This window comes from Oryctolagus cuniculus, chromosome 3 (assembly GCF_051225735.1).
Source record: "Oryctolagus cuniculus isolate XC-2025 breed Fujian yellow rabbit chromosome 3, ASM5122573v1, whole genome shotgun sequence".
NCBI lineage: Eukaryota > Metazoa > Chordata > Mammalia > Lagomorpha > Leporidae > Oryctolagus > Oryctolagus cuniculus.
In genome coordinates, this window is record NC_142869.1 from 37609781 (window position 1) to 37636126 (window position 26346).

The 26346-nt window shown below is 41.2% G+C and overlaps 1 protein-coding gene across 2 annotated transcripts in view; it reads right to left on the bottom strand.

Annotated features, from left to right (window-relative positions):
* Positions 1-26346, bottom strand: part of BMPR2 (bone morphogenetic protein receptor type 2) — a 166587-nt gene that overhangs the window by 139550 nt on the left and 691 nt on the right. The gene's annotated exons all lie outside the window — the stretch shown is intronic.

A 26346-nucleotide genomic window follows, 5' to 3' on the forward strand; every position in this document is an offset into this window, starting at 1 on the left:
TACTCACATCTGTTATCAGAATGCCTAGGACCGAACCCCACCTCTACTATCCTGATAATGCACCTGAAAGATAGCAAATGACGGCTCAAGTACTAAGTCTCTACCACTCATCAGGAAATCTGAAGGAATTCTTTGCTCTTGGCTTTGGCCTGGCCCAGCCCCTATTATTGCAAGGCATTTAGGCAATGAAGCAGTGGATCAAAGATCTCTCTCTCTCTGTCTGTTACTCAGAACTTTCACATAAACAAAAATGAATAGGGGCGGGCACTGTGACATAGTGGGTAAAGCTGCCGCCTGCAGCAGTGGCATCCCATATGGGCACCAGTTCGAGTCCCGGCTGCTCCACTTCCAATCCAGCTCTCTGCTGTGGCCTGGGAGAGCAGTATAAGATGGCCCAAATCCCTGGGCCCCTGCACCCACATGGGAGATCTAGAAGAAGCTCTTGGCTCCTGGCTTCAGATTGGCATAGCTCAGGCTGTTGCGGCCATTTGGGGAGTAAACCAGCAGATGGAAGACCTCTCTCTCTGTTTCTACCTCTCTCTGTAACTCTTTCAAATAATAAAATAAATCTTTAAAAAAAGGTTTAAAAATGAATAAATATTTTTAAAAGGTCAAATACATATTAAATTTGGTTCTTAAAAGCTAACCTACATTTTTTGGACTTACTTGTTTTTCTTTATTAATTTTTAATCATTAACAAGGAAAACAGCACTTTCATAAGTTAAAGGTGAAAGAAATGAGAAAATGTTTCCCTGTTAAATATATACAAATTCAGAAATAATTTCTTTTAACTCAAGATAACAGTTAAAGCAAAGAGGAATATGAAATTTGCAACATAGAAAATAATATAGAAAAAAGTTTAATATATTGGTGGTACTGCAGACTAGAAAAACTTCTGAAAGGCTAAAAGATAAAAATGATAGAAATTCTTTAATATATGCCCTGCATATGCAGTGGTTTCAAATAATGGGTGAAAGCAAAATATCTAAAGCTACAGCTCTCATGAACGTTTAGAGATCTACAAATTAAGATAGGAAACTATGTGTAAACATCTGTTGTGGAGGTATCAGAAAAACAGACTCTGCCAGTTAGCTGGGGCTTCTGGCAATTAGCCATAAAATCCTCATTTCTCTAATATTCTGCCTTAATTCTGCCCCCCAATTATTCTATTGCCTTTTAGGCTTTTGCTCTTCTAGAAGGTAACTTCATTGATTTAAACTGTTACAGTTCATAATTCAGGGTGTAGTTAGAATTTTTTGAGACATTAGAGACTCGACAATCATAATTTTATTCTAAAGTCTAAGTGTGAAAATAGCATCTCCAAATAGTTTCAACATTATTTGACAGTAACTAACGATGAGAAAAAGTTGAACTGACAAAGAACTAAAATAGATGCACGAACAAGCACTTACTTGAGATATGGGGGCTGGGGAGACAATGGAAGACTAGCAACAAAAAGAACAAAAAAAAATCTCAAAGTGATACATTGAGTACATGCCTAAGAGGGAAAAAAAAAAAGATTACATGCTCTTAAATGAGAATATCAATGAGACATGGCTCTAGACTTCAAACACTACAATAATTGCTATTTAAGAACAGGACAAACAGGAAAGTCCTCATCTACAAAGAGCCATATGAGTAGGAATTATTCTGCAGTCTGTAATCTCTGCATAATAAATAGACAGTCACACAGGGAGATGGACTCTGTATCTTTTCTTTGAATTATTACTTGAAGCAAAATACTTCTTATGTTTATATTTTTCCAATGAATAAAAGTACAGACAACAGTCATACATATTTGTAATACATCCTGAAAACTCTGAATAATACAGACTTCTAAAACAAGGTTTTTAAAAATTAATTCAATTATACACTCCAAATCCAAGAGTCCTTATATTCAAAACACTGTATTACAAAAATAGGTATATGATACCAGAATGCTATTTGACAGTACTAGAGGGAAAATACCTGCCTACTACCACCCATGTCTATCTTGTCCATACCCATATCCATCTGCTTAACCAGTCTCCTGCTTCTCCTATGACTCCTCTCTAATCCTTCTCTACATACAAACCAGAGTGATCCTTGAAAATGAAAATTAGATCATGAAATTATCTTTCTTAAATCTTTCAAAACCATGCTTCTTTTTCTCAAAATAAAACTCAAACCTTCTGGTTTTTTTTTTTTGTTTGTTTGTTTGTTAATTTATTTGACAGATAGTTAGACAGTGAGAGGGAGAGAGAGAGAAAGGTCTTCCTTCCGTTGGTTCACTCCCCCACCAAATGGCCGCTGGTAGCTGGAGCTACGCTGGCCTGAAGCCAGGAGCCAAGTGCTTCCTCCTGGTCTCCCATGCAGGTGCAGGGCCCAAGCACTTGGGCCATCCTCCACTGCACTCCCGGGCCACAGCAGAGAGCTGGACTGGAAGAGGAGCAACTGGGACTAGAACCCAGTGCCCATATAGGATGCCGCCACCGCAGGCAGAGGATTAACCAAGTGAGCCATAGCACCGGCCCCAAACCTTCTGTTTTTTAATAATACTTACGTTAATTTTATTGGAAAGGCAGAGATCTTCCATTTGCTGGTTCACTAACCAAATGCCACAATAGCTAAGAAGGCAGTAGGCCAGAAGGAGCCCAGAACTCCATCAGGGTCTCCCACGTGGGTAGCGGGGACCTAAGTATTTTAGCCATCATCCGCTATATTCCCAAGGTGCATATTAGCAGGAAGCTAAACTGGCACTGAAGCTGAGATTCAAACCAGGCACTGCAATGTGGGATGCTGGTGTCCATGTGGTGTCGCTGCTTAGGATGCTTGCATTCACACTGGAGTGCCTCATTCGTTTCATAATTTAACTGGCTATGTATTCTTTCTCAGTGGTGCCTCTTAAAATTCATAATGTATCTTAGGTCAGTGAAACATGTACTTCAGTACAAGTTTGGTGAAACTTTTGGAGGAAAATTTACCTACTGACCCTGCTCTGTATCGTTCCAATTTTAGTATATGTGCTGCCGAAGCGAGCACCTACTGACCCTGCTCAAACCTTACTATATTAAAGATTTAAGATATCGCTAAAAAGTTTCTTGTTCCAAAAAACTATATGACATTTACATTAAGGGAACATATTATTGCTCCATCTGCAAGTTACAAAATATTCAGGCATATAATTACCTCTGATGAACCACTTAATATATAATATACTGTATACTATCTAATAAAAAAATTAAGACTTCTTTTCCTATATCTCTTTATGATGTTCTCTACCTTCTTTTATTTTTTGCTTTTTATTTAAAGTGTTTCCTCCCCCCCCTCTTTTTTTTTTGCCAAAGTACATATAGCTAAATGTTCCCCAAACCCCAACTATTAAGATTAAATGTAGCCGGCGCCGCGGCTCACTAGGCTAATCCTCTGCCTTGCGGCACAAGCACATTGGGTTCTAGTCCCGGTCGGGGCACTGGATTCTGTCCCGGTTGCCCCTCTTTCAGGCCAGCTCTCTGCTGTGGCCAGGGAGTGCAGTGGAGGATGGCCCAAGTGCTTGGGCCCTGCACCCCATGGGAGACCAGGAGAAGCACCTGGCTCCTGCCTTCGGATCGGTGCAGTGCGCCAGCCACAGCGTGCCGGCCGCAGCGGCCATTGGAGGGTGAACCAACGGCAAAAGGAAGACCTTTCTCTCTGTCTCTCTCTCACTGTCCACTCTGCCTGTCAAAAAAAAAAAAAAAAAAAAAAAGAGAGAGAGAGAGATTAAATGTAGTGACAGGACTGGTGATGTGACTGGTTAAAATAACCCTAAACAGTATTAGTGAACTCTCACATGCACATCAGTGTTTTTCTGTATTGCTACTTCTATTGCTATCTCCTTAATCATCTACATTCCCCTTATAACCCTTATTCCACATAAGATGATCCTCAATTAGCCAGATCTCTGGTATTTAAGTCTTTAAAGTAGAGTACAGTGGCTGAGTAAATAATAAATGAGGTAGAATATATACATCAAATAACCTCAGCCTTAACCTTAACCACCAACCCCAGCTCTTTCCATAGGACACCAGTTAACCAGACCTAAAACTCTGGCCTTAGGGATGACAAAGGATTGCTCAAGTTAATGAATTTTTCCTTTCTCTGCTCTTGAGCAGTCTACCTCTTGACTGGGTCACTCAGCCTTATCTTTGCTTAAGGTTGGGCCATACTTTGGGTCACTGTGCCTTGGCCACCTGGCAGTTCTTCCAAAGAACACCTCCATAATTAGGGCAATTCTCTAAATCCAGCTTCAAGGAATTTTAAGTTCTTCTCCATGCCTGTCCAGCCACAGTAAATTATCCATACCCAAATAATAGCTTTTAGTTGTTGTTGTTGTTACTGGCTATATATATTCTATATATCTTACTCCAAATTTGGATTATTTTAACCTACAATTTAGCAATTGAGTGTAAACCATCATGTTTACATCCTTGCCTTATCATGGGGAAAGTGTCTCAAATATTGGGACTATGATTCATATTTCTGTGCCCTAACACAGCTGTATATGTAGATATTCAATACAATTAACCAGTATACTATTTTGGTAACAACTAATCAATCAGTAGACTTCCTGCTAATGCATCTAATATTATTACACAATTGGTACGAAGATAACAATTGATCCCAAACTGCTTAATTTAGGGAGAGAACAATTCACAGCTTCAAAGTCAAAAGGCATCTCAATGTGATAAATTCTTACAACATGAAAAGATCTTAAGAAGAGATATGGTTAAGGGAAGAGACTTTCTGAAAACAAGAAGATCCTGGCTTAAATGCCATTTTCCAGCCTTTGGGTGATTTATTTAACCTCTCTGTGCTTTAGTATCTATATCTAAGAAAAAAAAATACTTGTTTCAGCAAAGCTAAATTGAGTAAGCATTTGGTGGAGCAGTTAAGACACCACATACACTTCACTCACTGCCTGGGTTCAAATCCCAGCTCTGCTTTCAACTCCAGCTTCCTGCAAATGTGCACCTTTGGAGGTGGCAGGTGATGGCTTAACCACCTGGATCCCTGCCAACCACATGAGAGACCAGGACTGAGTTTTAAGTTCCTGACTTCATCCTGGGCCAGCCCTGGCTATTGCAGGCATTTGGGAAATGGATCAGCAGATGAAAGATCTCCCTTTGTCTCTCTCTTTCAACTCATTTTTTTTTTAATATTTACTTATTTATTTGAAAGGTAGAATGACAAAGAAAAAGGGGGAAAATCAAAGAGAGCAAGATCTTCCATCTACTAGTTAACTCCCCAAATTGCCACAATGGCTGGGGTTGGTCCAGGCCAAAACCAGAAGCCTGCAACTCCATGCAGGACTTCCACATGTGTGGTAGTGGCCCAAATATGTGGGCCATCTTCTGCTTTCCAAGGTAGAAAGATGGATTGGAAGTGGAGCAGCTGGAACTCAAATTGGCACTCTAATATAGGATGCCAGCAGCACAAGCAGTGGCTTGACCCACTCCCTAGTCCCTAAAATATTTTTTTAAGTTTTTTATATTCACCATTAAAGAAAGTATTACCCTCTATCAGTCTATTTCCCTAGCTCTACTATATGAAAAACACCTACCTTTCAAGTATTCTGAAGATTAGAGAAAAATATATGTAAAATATATTCTGCAGGGGGCAGGCATTGTAGTATAGCAGGTAAAGCTGCCACCTGAAAGGCTGGGATCCCATATTGGTGCAGGTTTGTGTCCTGGCTGCTCCACTTCTGATCCAGCCCCCTGCTAATGGTTGGGGAAAATAGTGGAAGATGGTCCAAATGGTTGGGTCCCTGCCACCCACGTGGTAGACCTTAATGAAGCTCTTGGCTCCTGGTTTTAGTCTGGGTCTGCCCTGGCTCTTGGGCCACTGGGGGAGTAGATGGAAGATCGATCGATTGATCTCTCTCTCTCTCTCTTCCAAAATAAATAAATCTTTAAAAAAAAAAATAGGGGCTGGCATTGTGGCAGAGCCAGTAAAGCCACCACCTGTCACACCAGCATCCCATATCAGCACTGGTTCCAGTTCCAGTTGCTGCACTTCCAATCCAGCTCCCTGCTAATGGCCTGGGAAAAGCAGTGGAAGATGGCCCAAATCTTAGGCACTTGCCACCCATGTGGGAGACCCAGATGAAACTCCTGGCTTGGCCTGACTCAGTTGAATCTCACAGGAATCTCTCTCTCCCCACCCCCAACATCTTAATTAGATGCTATCTTCTAAGCAACAAGTTCCAAGTCCCAGCCATTGCTGCCATTTGAGGAGTGAACCAGTAGATAGAAGATCTTTCCCTGTCTCTCCCACTCCCTGTAACTCTGACTTTCAAACATATAAATCAATCTTTAAAAAATTTTTTTAAAAAATTCTGCAGTGTTGGGGCCGGCGCTGTGGTGCAGTAGGTTAATCCTGCCTGTGGGGCCAACATTCCATATGGGCGCCAGTTCTAATCCAGCTGCCCCTCTTCCAATCTAGCTCTCTGCTATGGCCTGGGAAAGTAGTAGAAGATGGCCCAAATCTTTGGGCTCCTGCACCCACATGGGAGACAGGGAAGATGCACCTGTCTCCTGGCTTCTGAATGGTGCAGCTCCGGCTGTTGTGGCTATCCGGGGAGTGAACCAATAGAAGGAAGGCCTTTCTCTCTGTCTCTCCCTCTCATTGTCTGTAACTCTACCTCTCAAATAAATAAATAAAATATTTTTTAAAAAATCTGTAGTGTACTGGACCCAAATCAGGCAGGAAGCGGGAAGTTACTATTGTTAAATAGTATTTATTGCATTTCATTTGCTACTCTGTAGACAAGCATTACTTCATTAACATCAGGTAATTTTTGGTAAATATATTATATAACAAGTTCTTTTAAGCCAATAATGAAATATCCATTAGCTGCAGAAATTTGCTGCTTCACCAACACAATTCTCAGGACAATCACTAAGGACATGACTCAGTTGAATCTCACAAGAATCTCTCTCCCCATCCCCAACATCTTAACTAGATGCCATCTTCTAAGCAACAAGTTCCATAATTAGTGACCTAAATGAGTAAGATGAGCTGAAAAGATTTCAGGAATCATTTCACAGAAGTTAGAGAATGATAAACACAGCCCACAGAACACATTCTCTTAGTCATTCTAGCACGCCTGTTAACTTAGATTTAGACTACCTGTTAACTTCCTTTTGATACTTGCACTTATTTCATATTCAGCATTCTCTTTGCAAATATAATTCTTTGTTTTCAAGTAATAACCTCAAGGCTTTCTAATACCCAACTACCATTTAAAAATGTCTGAGTCCAAAAACCTGCAACAAGCTACTTAGTCAAAGAATAGAAAGCTGCTTTGAAGCTTATATCAGTACAGATCAAAGAGAAAGGCAACAAGGGCTACCCAAACAGGGACAGTACAGGCAGGGATCAATGGACAACACGACAGACTAGTAAGTAAATTACTTTTTCTTCCTCCTTATTCACACACTCCTCCCAATTCTGTCCCTATATATATTGTAACTATTAGTCTTACCTGAACCACATTTGATGAAATATGACCAATAAAGTGAAGTATTAGGAGGACAAAAATGATGTTTATGCTATGTATTTTCACACACTAACTACGCAGAACAGTTTCTAACTGAAAATTGTTCTGAATACATTAAATGAATGCATATGCTCAAAAATGTTAAGCCATTGATAGTAGTCATGTACTTACCTTTTTTATACTTCCAACTTTCATAAGCTAGAAACCCAAACAACCAAGATTCTCAGAATTTTTTAAATTAAATTAAGGCACATAAGAACCAAAATGTCAGGTTCTAAATGCTCAGGAATTCTTTTTTACTTTTAAAAAATTAATTTATTTTTATTTTATTTAAAAGGCAGACAGAGACACACAGGCCAACTGGCAGACAGTTCACAAATACCTACAACAGCAGGGCCTGGGCCAGGCAAAAACCAGGAGCCCTAAACTCAAACTGAATCTTCTATGTGAATGGCAAAGACCCAAGTACTTGATCCATCATCTGCTGCCTCCGAGAGTGCACATTAAAAGGAAGCTAGAATAAGAAGTGGAACTGAGAATGAAAACCTAGATATTCCAATATGAGAGGCTGAGTATCCGTTCAAGTTCCAGCTGCTACAGTTCTATTCCAGCTCCCTGCTAATGCACCTGGGAAAGCAGTGGAAGATGGCCCAAGTGCTTGGGTCCCTGACACCCATGTGGGAGACCCGGAAGAAGTTCCTGGCTCCTGGTTCCTGGCTCTGGCCTGGCCCAGTCCCAGCTGTTGCCACCGTTTGAGTAGTGAACCAATGGATGGAAGATCTACATCTCTTTTCTCTCTCTCTAACTTTGCCTTTCAAATAAATAAATAAGGGGCCGGCACCGTGGCAAAACAGGTAAAGCCACCGCCTGCAGTGCCAGCATCCCATATGGGCACCAGTTCGAGTACCAGCTGCTCCACTTCTGATCCAGCTCTCTGCGGTAGCCTGGGAAAGCAGTAGAAGATGGCCCAAGCCCCTTGAGCCCCTGCACCCGCATGGGGGACCCAGAAGAAGCTCCTGGCTCCTGGCTTCGGATCTGCACAGCTCTAGTCGTTGTGGCCATCTGGGGAGTGTACCAGCAGATGGGAGACTCTCTCTCTTTCTCTCTCTCTCTCTGCCTCTGCCTCTCTAACTCTCTTTTGAATAAATAAATCTTTAAATCAATAAATAAATCTTTAAAAAAGGGGGGGCCTACTTATACTCTCTTTTACCACTGCTACAGGAACCCACAACTTTCAAGATGGTGTTATTTCCATCAACCTGGATCCTTGAATGATGAATAGAGAACCCCTGCCAATCTGTCATGGCTATATAAGTATAGTGTGAGGAAGAAATAACCACTGTTGTTTCAGAAATGTATCCAACAGATACAGTTCCATAAACTAGGCCTTAATACACTGGTTTATAACAGCAAATAATTAGAATTTAACCTATTTTCAGTTACTGAATACAATCTACTTTCCTCAATAGGGTGATATGAAATATGAAACCGGACGGCGCCGCGGCTCGCTAAGCTAATCCTCCGCCTTGCGGCGCCAGCACACCGGGTTCTAGTCCCGGTTGGGGCCCTGGATTCTGTCCCGGTTGCCCCTCTTCCAGGCCAGCTCTCTGCTATGGCCAGGGAGTGCAGTGGAGGATGGCCCAAGTGCTTGGGCCCTGCACCCCATGGGAGACCAGGAAAAGCACCTGGCTCCTGCCATCAGATCAGCGCGGTGCGCCGGCCGCAGCGCATTGGCCGCGGCAGCCATTAGAGGGTGAACCAACGGCAAAGGAAGACCTTTCTCTCTTTCACTGTCCACTCTGCCTGTCAAAAAAAAAAAAAAAAAAGAGAGAAATATGAAACCTATTAGAATATTTAGGATAGATCTCAGCACAAATTGAAGACTAATGTGTTTTGTTTTATGTTTATTTGAAACAGAGAGAGGGTGTGCATACTCCCATGTGCTGGCTCCCTTCCTAGGGGACTGAAGCCATAGAGAACTGGAATGAGAACTCAATCCAGGTCTTCTATGTGGTTGACAGGAATCTAATTACCTGAGCCATCATCTACTGCTACCCAGAGTATACATTAACAGGAAACTGGAATTAGCAGTAGAACCAGGACTTGAACCCAACAACTCCAATGGGAGATGTGAATATTTTATTTTTATTTATTCGAAAGGCAGAGTGAGAGTGAGAGAGATTTCCATCTGTTGATTCACTCCCCACATGCCCACAACAACCGATATGGAATGTGAGTTTCCTACATAGCAGGTTAACTTGCTGTACCACAATGTCTGTCCCTCATGTGAGCATTTTAAGTCACATCTTTTTAAAAAAATTTTTTTTATTTATTTGACAGGCAGAGTTACAGACAGTGTGAGAGAGACAAAGTTCCTCCCTCCGTAACCACTATGCCAGGCCCCAATGCCTGCTTTTAGAAGAGAGACACAGGGGCAGGCACTGTGGTGTAGCAGGTAAGTTGTCACCTGCAGTGCCGGCACCCCACATGAGTGCCGGTTTGAGTACCGGCTGTTTCTCTCATGACCCAGCTCTCTGCTAAGGCCTGGGAAAGCAGCAGAAGATGGCCCAAGTCCTTGGGCCCTGCACCCGCATGGGAGACCTCGAAGAAGTTGCTGGCTCATGGCTTCAGGTTGGCACAAATTCGGCCACTGCAGCCATTTGGGAAGTGAACCAGCATACAGAAGACTTCTCTTTCTCTCTCTGCCTCTGCTTCTCTGTGACTCTGCCTTTCAAATAAATAAATGAATCTTTAACAAAAAAAAAAAAAAAAAGAGAGAGAGAGAGAGACTTAGCTGCAAAGAATCAGTAAAACTGAATTACTCATAACTAAGTAAGTAGACAAAACAATAATCCCTAGAGAACAGCTGAATAAATGAAAAAAAAAAAGAGAATTAGTGCTAAAAGCTAAACTGAATTTATATATAACATTCTTGATACTATTTCATCAAGCTAACATACTGGTTTAGCCAAAGGAAAAAATAATTAAACATCCCAAAAACTTATATCACATATAAAATGTTTCAACAAGTAACACGAATAAATTCATCTCCTGATATCATCTGTTTTTAATCTGGCTTTTCTTCTTATCACTACATTAGGCTCACTGTACAGTAACTTAAAAAAAAAAAAAGGAATTATTCTTCACACTAGATTGGCCCCTAAAGGTTCTAATCATCAACAACACATAGAAACATTAAAACCTATTCTTGGCACTGTGGTGCAGTGGGTTAAAGCCCTGGCCTGAAGCGCCGGCATCCCATATGAGCACCGGTTCTAGTCCAAGCTGCTCCTCTTCTGATCCAACTCTCTGCTATGGCCTGGGAAACAGTAGAAGATGGCCCAAGTCCTTGAGCCCCTTCACCTGTGTGGGAGACCCGGAAGAAGCTCCTGGCTCCTGGCTCCGGATCGGCACAGCTCCAGCTATTGTGGCCAATTGGGGAGTGAACCAGCGGATGGAAGACCTCTCTCTCTGTCTCTACCTCTCTCTGTAATTCTTTCAAATAAATAAAATAAATCTTTAAAAAAAAAAAACCTATCCTCAACTAAGTATGTAATCAACACTCTTCTAATCTAACCTGTGCTCTTTTCCAAAACTGAAGCTTTGAATCATGAATGAAATTTGTTCTTACCCATCAACATTAAACACCACATTAAGACCAAAACTTAACATATATGCTGTCATTTACAGCAAAATAAGACTATAACCAAGACACAGTTCAGTCTGGGCAATTATTGCTAAATGACTAAAATACCCGTAAGATTTTCAGATATCTAAAATATTTCAAGTATTCTATATCTTCAGGTAACACTGTATATGTTATATAAATGCTCTTCTTTAAAGTCATAGAAATCTGTAATTGAAGGCCGGCGCCGCAGCTCACTAGGCTAATCCTCCGCCTAGCGGCGCCGGCACACCGGGTTCTAGTCCCGGTCGGGGCGCCGGATTCTGTCCCGGTTGCCCCTCTTCCAGGCCAGCTCTCTGCTGTGGCCAGGGAGTGCAGTGAAGGATGGCCCAGGTGCTTGGGCCCTGCACCCCATGGGAGACCAGGAAAAGCACCTGGCTCCTGGCTCCAGCCATCGGATCAGCACGGTGCGCCGGCCGCAGCGCGCCAGCCGCGGCGGCCATTGGAGGGTGAACCAACGGCAAAGGAAGACCTTTCTCTCTCTCTCTCTCTCTCACTGTCCACTCTGCCTGTCAAAAAAAAAAAAAAAGAAATCTGTAATTGAGTAATTGTCTGACAATTACTCAGTTTACTCATCTGCAAAGAAAAATAATAGCAGTAATCATGTCTAGACAACAATGAGATAACATACTTGGTAGATATACTAAAGTCTCAAGAAATGGTCATGTGACTCCTCCCTTTTCCCTCATATATACAGATTTACTAACTGTTGCTACTGACAAATACAGAATAAGGTATATTAAATCTAACCTACTTGATTTTCTGAATTTTACTCCTTTATAAAGGTATAAGTACAGTCATACAGAGATTAGTACATAGGACATAAGCGGCCAAGATTGTGTGGGATATCTTAAATCACTGTGACTACTATTCTGAGTAAGATGGGGAGGCACTGGAGAGTTTTAAGCAAAGAAATGTCATCATCTAACTTATGCTTGAAAAGGGTTATGCAGGCTACTGTGGTGAAAGGAGACTGTAATAAGGCAAAAATGTTAACAGAGAAAACAGAGGCTAGTGAAACCTGACAAGTGAGAAAAGATGGTGGCTTTTCGAATAAGGCAGAAGTGATGCAGGTGGTCAGAAACAGACGCGATACAACATTTTGTGCCAAGAGTTTTTGTGGGTGCAGCACAGCAGGTTAAGCCGTGGCCTGCAGCATGGGCATCCCATATAGGTACCAGCTATGTCCTGGCTGCTCCACCTCTGATCCAGCTCCCTACTAACATGCCAGGAAAGTAGTGGATGATGGTCCAAATGCTTGGGCCCAGGCACCCACATGGGAGACCAGAAGAAGCTCCTGGCTCCTGGATTTCAGCCTGCCCCACCATAAATAGGAAGAAAAAACAGAGAATAACGGAAGGGCCATTTGCTCGATTGGTTAAACCTATGGGAGAAACAGAACTGCAGAGGAGACTAAGGAGTTCAGTTTGTAACACTTAAATTTGAAATATCCAAATAGAGAACAGCTGATTGCATGAGACTAGATTTCAAGAAGAGGGGTTTGAGGTCTGGGATAGAGATAAATTTTAAAGTTATCAGCCTCTAGATGCTATTTTAAACCATGAGACTAAGAGATCACCAAGGGAATGAGTATAGAGAAAGAAAAGGTCCAAGGACTGAATCTTGAAACAATGTAACATTGAAGGACAGGAATATAAACAGGAATTACTAAAGAAGATGGAGAAGTAAGGAGACAATCAAGAGAGTACAATATCTCTTTATAAAAAATTTTTTATTTATTTGAGAGGTAGAGTTACAGAGAGAGAGGGAGAGAAAGAAAGGTCTTCCAGCCACTGGTTCACTCCCCAGATGGCTGCAACAGCCAGAGCTGAGGTTATCCAAAGCCAGGAGCCAGGAGCCTCGAGCCTCCTCCAGGTCTCCCACACGGATTCAGGGGCCCAAGCACTTGGGCCATCTTCCACTGCTTTCCCAGGCCACAGCAGAGAGCTGGATTGGAAGAGGAGCAGCCGGGACTTGAGCAGGCACCCATATGGAATGCCAGCACTGCAGGAAGAGGCTTAGCCCACTAATGCCACAGCATCGGGCCCCAAAAGAGTACAGTATCTTGAAAGTCAAAATATTTCAAGGAAAGGGGCTTATGCCACTGATTGGTCAGATGAGAAATCAAACTAAAATATACGAAAAACATTCACAGAATTATTCAATATAGTACTATTTACTGGTGATGAAAATCAGAAACAATATAACTACCTCCCAATAAGAATTAAGTAAATAGTAAGAAATGCACTCAATGGAATATTATACAACTACTAAAATGTTATTAAAATTGCATAAACATGATCATGATATTCTATGCAAAAATGATATAATTAAAGATATAAGATCACAATCATACTATATATTTTTTAATTAGAAAGAAATAAACCAAAAACAAATTATAGTATAGGGGCTATGGAATTAATAATATTTTTCTCTTTACTTTTCAATTAAAAAAATGAACCATTCTGTAAAGAAAATCAGCTTGGGCCATCTATTATAATTATGTAACTTTATTCATAGACTACTCCTATCTACAAAAGTGAAGACTGAAGATAGATTTAAAATGATAGAGAAGTCTTAATTTTAAATGAAACAAAGAACTGGAGGGTTTCAATTAATGATCAAACATTTATGTATTTCTTTACACAGCATTTGTATAGGTCACATTTTGCTGTAAATCATCTTTTACATTTGAAGATGTAGTTCTGATTATAATATATCAACATAAAAACAGGTTTCAAGATTACATACATACAGATATATGCATCATTAAGTATAGATACATCTATTGTACATGGTATAGTGATACATATATTGTAATATAGTATCATTTTAAAATGTTGGTATGGAAAGAAGTTTTAAAGAAAATCAAGGTATTGATCCTTACAGCCAGTTTTATGAATTTAAAAATTGTCTTTCTTATATTTTTCTAGTATTTCTGAAATGAATATATATTTTTCATAAATTGTTACTGTAGAATTTTCTTTTACAAAAAAGTTGTGAAAATAATTCAGAGGATTTCCCATCCTTCTGACATCTTTCAGTACTAGGAGGCATTTCTTAGAACTAAGAAACCAACGTTGACACATTATTATTAACTCCACATTTTATTCAGATTTTACTAGTTCTCTTCTATCTTTTGTATAATGCAGGACCCCACCTAGGATACCACAAAATATTTAGTCATCATGAATCTTTATGAGTTTCTTTGGACTGACAGTTTCTCAGACCTCCCATCTCTGACCACCTTGCTGCTTTGAAATGCACTGATTAGGTATTTTTTAGTAGACAACCCATTTTGAGACTGCTATTTTTCTCACAGGTAGACTGGGACTGTGAATTTCAGGGAGGTGAGGTATTAGCAACAGAACTTATCATCAAAGTTAATTTGATTACTTGGCCAAGACAGTGTCTGCCAGATTTCTGCACTATAAACTTACTTTTTTCACTATGTATAGTTTTGAAATAAGAAAAGTCAAAGTATTTAAAATGTTTCTAAGTTTCCATTTGATATCAGCTTTTAATGGATACTATATCCACATGATGGAAGATCAATTCTCTCTCCCTCTCTCTCTCTAAGTCTGCCTTTCAAATAAATAGTCTTTTATTTAAAAGATTTATTTACTTGAAAGTCAGAGTTACACAGAGAGAGGAGGAGAGGCAGACAGAGAGAAGTCTTCCATCCACTGGTTCATGCCCCAATTGGCCGAAACGGCCAGAGCTGTGCCAATCCGAAGCCACGAGCCAGGAGCCTCTTCTGGATTTCCTACAAGGGTGCAGGGGCCCAAGAACTTGGGCCATCTTCCACTGCTTTCCCAGGCCATAGCAGAGAGCAGGATTGGAAGTGGAGCAGTCAGGTCTTGAACCAGTGCCCATATGGGATGCCAGCACTGCAGGCAGCAGTTTTACCCACTATGCCATAGCACCAGGCCCAATAAATAAATCTTTAAAAAAAAAAAAAAAAAAAAAAAAACAGAAGAAGAAGCCGGCACTGTGGCTTGGTCTAGCCCTAGCTGTTACAAGCATCTGAGGAATACATTAGTAGATGAAAAATATTTCCCTATTTCTTTCTTTCTCTAGCTCTTCCCCCCATTCCTCTGTCATTCTGTTTTCAAATAAATTAATTAATCTTGTTTTAAAATTCAAAAATAAAAAAATCACAAGTGTTGGTGATGATACGAAAAAATGATAGGTGCCAGCACTGTGGTACAGCAGATTATGCTGCTCCTTGCAACACAAGCACCCCATACTGATTTCCCACTACTCTACTTCTTCTTTTTTTTTTTTTTATTTAATGAATATAAATTTCCAAAGTACAGCTTATGGATTACAATAGCTCCCCCCCCATAACTTCCCTCCCACCCACAACACTCCCCTCTCCCACTCCCTCTCCCCTTCCATTCACATCAAGATTAATTTTCAATTATCTTTATATACAGAAGATCAATTTAACATATATTAAGTAAAGATTTCAACAGTTTGCACCCACACAGAAACACAAAGTGAGTACTAGTTATAGCATTAATTAAACACCTAAGAGTAATTGTGTATTAGGCCGGCACCGCGGCTCACTAGGCTAATCCTCCACCTAGCGGCGTCGGCACACCGGGTTCTAGTCCCGGTCGGGGCGCCGGATTCTGTCCCGGTTGCCCCTCTTCCAGGCCAGCTCTCTGCTATGGCCCGGGAGTGCAGTGGAGGATGGCCCAAGTGCTTGGGCCCTGCACCCCATGGGAGACCAGGAAAAGCACCTGGCTCCTGCCTTAGGATCAGCGTGGTGCGCCGGCCGCAGTGCGCCAGGCCAGCCGTGGCGGCCACTGGAGGGTGAACCAACGGCAAAAGGAAGACCTTTCTCTCTGTCTCTCTCTCTTACTATCCACTCTGCCTGTCAAAAAAAAAAAAAAAAAAAAAAGAGTAATTGTGTAATAATTACAGAGTTCAACCAATAGATTTAAGTAGAACATAAAAAAATACTAAAAGGGTAAAGTATTAATCTTTTTTTTCTTTTTCCTTTTTTTTGTTTGTTATATAGTTATTTTTTTTTATTTAATAAATGTGAATTTACAAAGTGCAACTTTTGTACCACTACGCTACTTCTAATCCAGCATCCTGCTAACGTGCCTGGGAAGACAGCCGAAAGATGGCCCAAGTATTTGGCCCCCTGCCACCATGTGGGAGACCAATATAGAGTTCCTGGCTCCTGGCTCCTGGGCTGTGGCCTAGCCCCGTCTTGGCTGTTGCATCCATTTGAGGAATGAATCAGCACAGCCTTTAAATAAACTAATTAAATCTAAAAAAAAAAAAAAAAAAAAAGAAATTTGAACCCCCATATAAGAATATGAAATGGTGCAGTTACTATATACAACATTTTGGCAGTTCCTCAACATGATAAACATTTAATTATCATATGTTCTAATAATTATATTCCTAATATATAACCAAAGGAATAGAAAGCAGTAATTCAGATAGATACTTGTATGTAAGTGTTCACTACAACACCATTCACAATAGTCAGAAAGTGTTAACAATTCAAGGGTCCATCAACAGATGAACAGATAAACAAAATATGCTATATAGACATAATGGAATAGTATTTAGCCTTAAAAAGTACTTAAGTTCTGATATATGCTACAACATGGATGAACCCTGAAAACATTATGCTAAGCAAAATGACAGTCAACCACAAAGACACATATAATTCTACTTCAGGAGATATTCAGTGGAGGCAAGCATGAAGTCAGAGAGCAGATCATAGGTCACCAATGTCCAGGAGAAAGAGGGAATGGGGAGTCACTGCTTAATGGTCACACCGTTTCCCTATGGGGGTGACAGAAAGGTTTCAGTGATGGGTGCACCACACTGTGAATGGAACTAGTGCCACTGAATTGAACACTTCAAAATATTTAAAATGGCAAAGCTTCATATAGATATTTTATCTCAATTTATGAAAGATAATAATATACCCAAAACACTGAATTGTACACTTTGAATGAGTGAACTGTATGATATATGAATTATTTCAATAAAGTTTTTTTTTTTTTTTTTTTGACAGGCAGAGTGGACAGTGAGAGAGAGAGACAGAGAGAAAGGTCTTCCTTTTGCCGTTGGTTCACCCTCCAATGGCTGCCGCGGCCGGCAGCAGCGCCGGCGCACCACGCTGATCCGATGGCAGGAGCCAGGAGCCAGGTGCTTTTCCTGGTCTCCCATGGGGTGCAGGGCCCAAGCACTTGGGCCATCCTCCACTGCACTCCCTGGCCACAGCAGAGGGCTGGCCTGGAAGAGGGGCAACCGGGACAGAATCCGGCGCCCCGACCGGGACTAGAACCCGGTGTGCCGGCGCCGCTAGGCAGAGGATTAGGCTAGTGAGCCGCGGCGCCGGCCTTAAAGTTGTTTTTTTAAAAAAAACTTTACTGAAGTTAAAATGTCATTAATTAGGCTGGCGCCGCGGCTCACTAGGCTAATCCTCCACCTAGCGGCGTCGGCACCCCGGGTTCTAGTCCCGGTCGGGGCGCCGGATTCTGTCCCGGTTGCCCCTCTTCCAGGCCAGCTCTCTGCTGTGGCCAGGGAATGCAGTGGAAGATGGCCCAAGTGCTTGGACCCTGCACCCCATGGGAGACCAGGATAAGTACCTGGCTCCTGCCATCAGATCAGCGCGGTGCGCCGGCTGCAGTGCGCCAGCCGCAGCGCACCGGCCGCGGCGGCCATTGGAGGGTGAACCAACGGCAAAGGAAGACCTTTCTCTCTGTCTCTCTCTCTCACTGTCCACTCAGCCTGTCAAAAAAAAAAAAAAAGTCATTAATTAAATTCCACTGATTTAAAAAGTATGATAATTGGTCAAAGACTGAACTGAAATTGATCTTGGCATTATTAATCTTAAAATTGGAATGAGAGGGGCTGGCGCTGTGGCACAGTGGGTTACAGCCCCAGCCTGTACCATGAGCATCCGATATGGGCACCAGTTCAAGTTCCACTTGCTCCTCTTCCCATCCAGCTCTCTGTTGTGGCCTGAGAAAGCAGTGCAAGATAGCCCAACTCCCTGGGCCCCTGCACCTGCCGTGGGAGACCTGGAAGAAACTCCTGGCTCCTGGCTTCAGATCAGCTCAGCTCTGGCTATTGTGGTCATTTGGGGAGTGAATCAGCGGAATGGAGGAACTCACTCACTCTCTGGTCTGAACTCTCTCTCTCTCTGGTCTATCCCTCTCTGTAACTCTTTCAAATAAATAAAATAATTCTTTAAAAAATTAAAGATAAAATTTAAAAAATCAGAATGAGTGATAATATTGTAGAGAAGTCCAACCTTAACTAGACCTCTAATTATAATAAGTCCATTTTTGGAGCCAGCACTGTGACATAGTGGGGTAAAGCTGCCGCCTGCAGTGCCAGCATCTCATATGGGCGGGTGCCAGTTCTAGACCCAGCTGCTCCACTTCCAATCCAGCTCTCTGCTATGGCCTGGGAAACCAGAGGAAGATGGCCCAAGGCCTAGGCCCCCTGTAGGAAATCCAGAAGAGGCTCCTGGCTCCAGATCGGCGCAGCTACAGCCCAGTCATGGCCATCTGGGGAGTAAACCAGTGGATAGAAGACCTGTCTCTCCCTCCCTCTCTCTCTCCCTCTGCCTCTCTGTAACTCTGCCTTTCAAATAAAATAAATAAATTTTAAAAAAAGTCCACTTTTAAGTTGCCAACTCTAAAATTCTAGGGTTTCAACTATTTTAAAAACACCATTTATATTTGGTTGACATTATTACTATATTTTCATTAAAGCATAAACCTAAAGAGCCTTTCTTTATATTTTTGTTCTGGCAATTCAATATAATCAAGATAAAAACATACTTGGAAAAAAATTACACTTCTTTCAAAATAGCACTTTTACAATTTCAGAATGCCAAATAGTTTTCACAACCTCAGCTAATTTCAAAGTACTAACCGAGTATAGCATTCAAAGAGCTATATATATTTACTAGCACCTAAGCATATCATTGGCTTTTCTCATATCACAAGCAGAAATACTATTTGAGTACAAGTACTTAAATATCATCCAGGCCAATCCCCTCACTTTACAAATAAGGATACTGAGACCAAAACAGATGATCTGACCAAAGTAAACAGCTAACAGTAACACTGAACAGGAATTCAGATTATCTAGCTTCCAATCCTGGTTGCCTATCTGATTTAGTATCTACCTTCAGGGATAATTTCCTGGAAAGGAGTAGCAATAAAAGAAAATCAACAAATGAGAATAATAACAATAACAAAAGTGTATTCAAGATGATCTAAAGCGAAAGCTAAAATATTTAGGGAGAAGAGGAATGGAGGAATTCAAAACCAGGGAAATCTGAAGTCACTAAAGTCAGAAAAGGAAAGCTTCAAAGAAAGAGCAACTACAACTGTCACATTCAGTAGAAAAGTCAAAGGAAAAAAGATTAAAAAGCGACTGGATTAGCAGTTAAAGGAAGTCACTGCTGACCTACTAAACACTTTGGTGTGAGGGGAGCAACCAAGGAAATCAAGATATGGAAGTCTGGGGGCCAGGGTTGTGTCATAAGCAGATAAAGCCGCTGCTGCCTGTGATGCCAGCCTCCCATATGGGTGCAGGTTCGTGTCCTGCCTGCTCACTTTCAATTCATCTCCCTGTTAATGGCCTGGGAAAAGCAGCAGAAGATGGCCCAAGTGTTTGGGGCCCTGCCACCCACATGGGAGACCTGGAGGAAGCTCCCGGCTCCTACCTGCAGCCTGGTTCAGTCTTGGCCACTGTAGCCATCTGGGGAATGAATGAATCAGCAGATAGAAGATCGATCGATCTCTCTCTCTCTCCCCGCCCCCAACTCTGACTTTCAAATAAATAGAGAATCTTAAAAAAAAAAAAAAAGGAAGTTAAGAAGTATTTACTATTCTTTCAAGAAAGCTAAGAGGAAGAAACATTTGAAGGGAGGGTGGAGCAAGAAGACACATAGGAACATAGTCATTTTCCTTCGTGGCAGAATACCTACAAGAATTTTTTGTCCTGAGGTAGACAAAAGAAAGAAACAAAACAATGCTAAAAGCCTGCAAAATTCTCACCCTTGCTTCAAATATTATGAGACCTAGCTTCAGTGGGGGTAGGGGTGTAGAGGGAGGACAACCATTCTATTTATTATATGTATCACCCTACAAACACTTAAAAAGGAATCTAACACAAAAGAAGTACTAATGGGGGCCAGCAGTGTGGCACAGCAGGTAAAGCCACCACTTGCAATGCCGGCATCCCATGTGGGTGCTGGTTCATGTCCTGGCTGCTCCACTGCATATCCAACTCCCTGCTAATGGCCTGGGAAAAGCAGCAGCAGATTACCCAAGTGCTTGTGCCTCTGCCACCCACGTGGAAGACCCAGATGAAGTTCCTGGCTCCTGGCTTCAGCCTACTTCAGCCCTGGCCACTGTAGCTACTTGGGGAGTCAGTCAGTGGATAGAAGATCGTCCTCTGTCTGTCTCTCCCTTGTCTCTCAATCACTCTAACTTTCAAATAGATAAATAAGTCTTAAAAAAAAAAAAGACTAATAAATGTTTATAACTGGACACTTCAGTTCTCCTTCCGCATGTTATATATCTTCTTAATGTCCCCACTGCTTTTCCAGTTGCTTTCATGCATGTATATTTGAGTAGAAATTGTTTAAAATCTAAAATACTCTTGTCAAACACTTACTATATTAAGTGCAAAATAAAGAGCATACAACAAATATTATTGACTAATAGTTCTAGGCTAAATGTCCACATATTTGGATTCAATTGATCTAGAATGGTGCTCAAGAATGTACATGTACAATTCCGGGCTGGCATGGTGGCACAGCAGGTTGAGCCACAACCCTTGACATTGGTATCACATAAGAGTACTGGTTCAAGTCCTGGCTGCTGTGCTTCCGATCCAACACTCTGCTAATGAGCCTGGGAAAGTAATGGAAAATAGCCCAAGTGCTGGAGTCCCTGCCATCCACATGGGAGACTTGGATGGAGCTCCAGGCTCTGGCTTTGCCCTGACCCAGTCCCAGCCATTGCAATTATCTGGAGAGTGAACCAGCAGATGCAAAATCTCCCTCTCTCTGTCTCTCCCTCTCTGGTAACTCAGCCTTTTGAATAAATAAAAATTTAAAAAATGTACATTTCAAACATGATCTAGTCCAACCCCGTAGTTCAGAACTGAGAAAACTGTTAAGTAACCTCTTTGTCCAGAATCACATAGAATCCTGTGTCCTACTACTTAGGACAGTAGTCTTCTCATTATACAACTTACAGGGAAAGATTAAGTTACTAGTATGTCATTTAAGGCAGTAAGTAATCCTAGAATATTTCCAGGCTCCAACTCCTTTTTATCATTCATTTAGTAAGTATTTTTTAAACACCTATGTCCATTGGAATATAATACATTACAAAACAATTTAAGATATGAACCCTATCCTCTAGAAATTATCAGTTGAGAGGCGTAGGCAAATACATAAATACATTCAATAGTAAGACTATATATGAGTAGGGGCCAAATCAGTGGAATGGTCAATTATTAACTGACTTCACTCAGTGCCTTTCAAAGTTAGATTTTATCCATCAGAGATCAACACTCAACTTTTTTCTTTTTCACTGTTAAAATGTTGGTCTTTAGACATGTGCTTTGGGCTTGAGGTTAAGACACAATTTGGGACACCTATATCCAATTATCAGAGTGGGTTCAAGTCCTGGCTCCAGCTTCCTGCTAACATGCACCCTGGGAGGCAAGAGGCAATGACTCAAGTAGTTGGGTCCCTGCCACCCTCATGAGAGGCACATATTAAGTTTCCAGGTCCACCTTTGGACATTGTGGGTATTTGGGGAGTAAATCAGCAGTTGGGAGATTGCTTTCAATCTTTCCCTTTCAAATAATAATGAAATAAAATGCATAATTAAAAAATTGTTTGGGGCCACCGTTGTAGCATAGCAGGTTCAGCTGCCACCTGCAATGTTGGCATCCTATGTGCCCGAGTCCCAGCTGTTCTGCTTCTGATACAACTCCCTGGTAAAAGCTTGGGAAAGCAGTAGAGGATGCAGCAAGTGGTTGGGTCCCTGCATCCACCTGGGAAACCAGAAGGGGCTTGGGGCTCCTGGCTCCTGGCTTCAGCCTGGCCCAGCCCTGATTGTTGCAGCCATTTAAGGAGTGAACCAGCAGATAGAAGATCTCTCTGTCTCTCCCTCTCTACAACTCTGCCTTTCAAATAAATAAATGAATAAAAATTGCTTGAAAGCTTATCTTTAATGAAAGAAAGGTGTTCTGTATGGAATAGGCATCTCTCTCTCTCTCTTTCTCTCTCTCTCCCTCTCTCTCTCTCTCTCCATGTTTTATACACACACCAATGCCACATCCCACATGCCAGAATAGCTTTTACAGACACCAGACGCAAAGGCCTAAGTAAGAGCTTGGTCTCCATTCAAATGGTAACAGAACCTCACTCTTGGACCATCTTCCTGACCCTAGGAGGGAGAATGAGGATTTCAAGTCTTCATTCCTGTGCAATTGAATTACATGTCCACATATTATATTAGCCTCATTATGGCAAAGTATGCTACCATACCTCTGGTCTTTGGGCTTGGCCACATGACTTGGTCAGCTAATAGGACATTGAAAGTGCAGAGCACAGAAATGTGCTGGTGGGTTGGGTTTGCTCTCTTGTACTTTTGTCACTGCCATGACATAGCTTCTACCAGACATGTTAACCCTCCCTCCAGCCTGGGCTCCGAAGGAGACACATGGAGCTGAACAAATGCTATTGTTGCATGCTACTAGAATTTTATGGTTGCCAACCTTTAAGGTTTATTTATTCTGAAAGTCAGAGTTACAGAGAGAGGGGGAGAGACAAAGATCTTCCAACCACTGGTTTACTCCCCAGATGGCCACAATGGCCAGAGAGCTGGGCCAGGCCAAAACCAGGAACCAGGAGCTTCATCGGTTGTCTCACACATGGATAACAGGGGCCCAAACACTTGGGCCACCTTCCACTGCCTTTCCCAGACCATCAGCAGAGAGCTGGATCAGAAATAGAGCAGCTGGGACATGAACAGGCACCCATATGGGACGCCGGCATAGAAGGCAGCGGTTTTACCTACTATGCCACAATACCAGTCCTCAGATGCCAACTTCTAATGCAGCAAAAGGTGACTGAATCACCACATTCGAGGAACCCAATTAGGACTGATGATACACAGTAATGGTTTTCGGGGCCATTACTGTGGCATAGTAGGTTAAGCCTCTTCCTGTGGCTCCAGCATCCCATATGGAGGCCAATTTGAGTCCTAGCTGTTGCTCTACTCCCAATCCAGCTACCTGCTGATGGCCTGCGAAAGCAATGGAGGGATGGCTCAAGTGTTGGGCCCCTGAACCCATGTGGTCTCCCAAAAGAAGCTCCTGGCTCCTGGCTTCAGAATGGCCCAGCTCTGCCACTGCAGCCATTTGGGGATGAACCAGAGGATAGAAGACGCCTCTCTCTGTCTCTCCCTCTATCTGTGGTCTGCCTTTCGAATAAATAAATAAATCTTTTTTAAAAAAGTAGTGGTTTTCAATCTTGCTGAGACTCAAGGTTTTTTTGTTTTGTTTTGTTTTTAAGATTTATTTATTTGAAAGGCAGAGTTACAGAGAAGCAGAGGCAGGGGCAGATGCAGAGAGAGAGGTCTTCCATCTACTGGTTCACTCCCCAGACGGCCAGAACTGCGCTGATCTGAAGCCAGGAGCCAGGAGCTTCTTCCAGGTCTCCCACAGCGGGTGCAGGGGCCCAAGGACTTGGGCCATCTTTCACTGCTTTCCCAGGCCATAGCAGAGAGCTGGATTGGAAATAGAGCAGCTGGGTCTTGAACTGGTGCCGATATGGGACGCTGGCACTGCAGGAAGCAGAGTGGGTAAAGCCACCCCGAAACTAAGTTTTAAATTAAAAATACATATATAGGAAAGATCCATTCAGTACATCTCAACCGTAGTCAAACATAAGCATTTTATCAAGAACCTCAGATAATTGTGTTGCAATGCCCACACTTTAATACTAAAGTGAAGATGACTAAACTTCTAGTTATTCAACAACATTCACTAACTGCTCAACAACACTAATAGATGAATCTCACTTTATAGATAATGAATGTGCTCCTAAAGATATATGTAAAACTGAAATCCCATCAAGTGAATTATTTCAAATGCATTACAGAAGCTGAAGTTTAAATAACATTTGTGTTGTACTCTTTTATTAAAATTAAGAGTTCATGTATAAATCAAGCAAGCACATCTCATTTTGCATATCAACTGTCCTTAGAATGGAGGAGTCCAAGGGCTAGATAGAGTTAATTGGAAAGAGGGATTCAAAAGACATGATTTATCCCTGACTCCAAAGATGGATGTGCAATCAGTCAGTCTTCCAGTACTGTTTTTCTTGTTCAGTTGCACAATTTGCACCTGTCTGGTCATATCACTCCATCTATGAATCGTAATTCTACACAAGTCCTCTCTAGTCACCTAGCACCTAACGAAACTGCACTAGCCACTCCAACATTAAGCAAAGTTTTACACATTCAGAACCATGATATTTGCATAACAAGTGCTGTACCACTATCCACTAAGTATCCCTGCTTCTTTCAAAGGCTGATCTGCTAACTCATGTTCCCAGTTCAAGTGAAGTTGCTGCTGCCTCTACTGCTGTTGTCACCATTAATGTGGTAGATAAGGGTACAGACTAAAATCCTATCTCCAAAATTTACCCTGTGGTTATTTAAGTTCTCCATACTTAACCCTCCCTCTTCGTTAAATAAGAACCTACAGTCCAGAATTGTCATATGATGAAGTGAGAAAATATATGGAAAGCTATCCAAATATTCTATTGGTGGTGCACAGCTTACACCAAATAAATACCAGCTATTATTATTGTTATAACTCTGAAATACAACTTCACAAATTTTGTCATCTGGTGCTAAATAATACTAAATAAACAAGATTAAAATCATTGTTAAGCAATGATTTTTTTCATCTATCCCTTTTAAGAGACATTATTCTAAGGATATTTTACTTATCAAGCAAAAATCATTTATTCAAAAATCATTAGTTTTTTTTCCTCTTACCAGTTCTGATCACAAAATGATGAGCATGTCATTTTATTATAATTGGAAATATACATTCTAAAAAGGTATACATTCTAAAACAAAGAACAAAAACATTCTGAGATTTCTGCTAAGAAATGACTGCTTAAGCGTAAGGAAGGCCTTTTTTTATTTGTTATATTTTACAGGAACTACATGGCTATGGCTAGAAAATTTTAAGAGTTAATATAATACAAACTTCCAGGAAAAAACATGTTTTTGTTCCAAAAGGAATTGCAATGACTAATGCTAAAATACCTGTTTCAAAATACATTTCAATTCAAAAGTTCAAATTACTTTAACACAATTAAATATTTATCCTTAAAATACTAGGTATTAATCAACAAGACAATAATACCAAAAGCTCAAAAGGAAAACCTCTGATTTTTTTTTTTTAGTATTTTCCCAGTTCAGACTTTCAAATTTAAATAAGTAAATTCTGTGTTTAACACAGCAATGAGAAACTCACTGAATCTGAAAATTACACACTTACAAAAAGAAAAAAGCATTGAGAAGCCATCATTTTGCCCTTTCCTTGTTTTTAAATGTATAATCCATTTGGCCACTCTAAACCACATTTAAGAATTATATGGACAATTCAGCCCCAAAAATTTCTAAAAACAAATCACCAAAGACTCCTTAAAGAATAATTGCAAATGGATTATGAGGTTTTGTCTAAAGTGCCTGGGGAACTAGTGAGATAACATCCAGAGGAAAGGATGACTACCACTTCCCTTCACGATTAAGCACAATGTCAAAGAACTTTTAAGTGTCAAATCTCCTAGAAGTCCGGCGTCAGGTCAAAGTTGTCTCAATGACAGGAAAGCCAACAGTTGCCAGATGACTAACAGAAAAGTTACCAAAATACTTCTATGCCCAACGATAATTCCAAAAGCATATAAAATACGAGTGTCCAGACGGATGTGATTATTAAAATACTTGGCAACAAAATAATATTAGTGATAATAATAAACAGCGTTATACAATCTATCAAGAGCCTCAGTTCTGGCGTCCTTAACATTGGCTCCATGCAT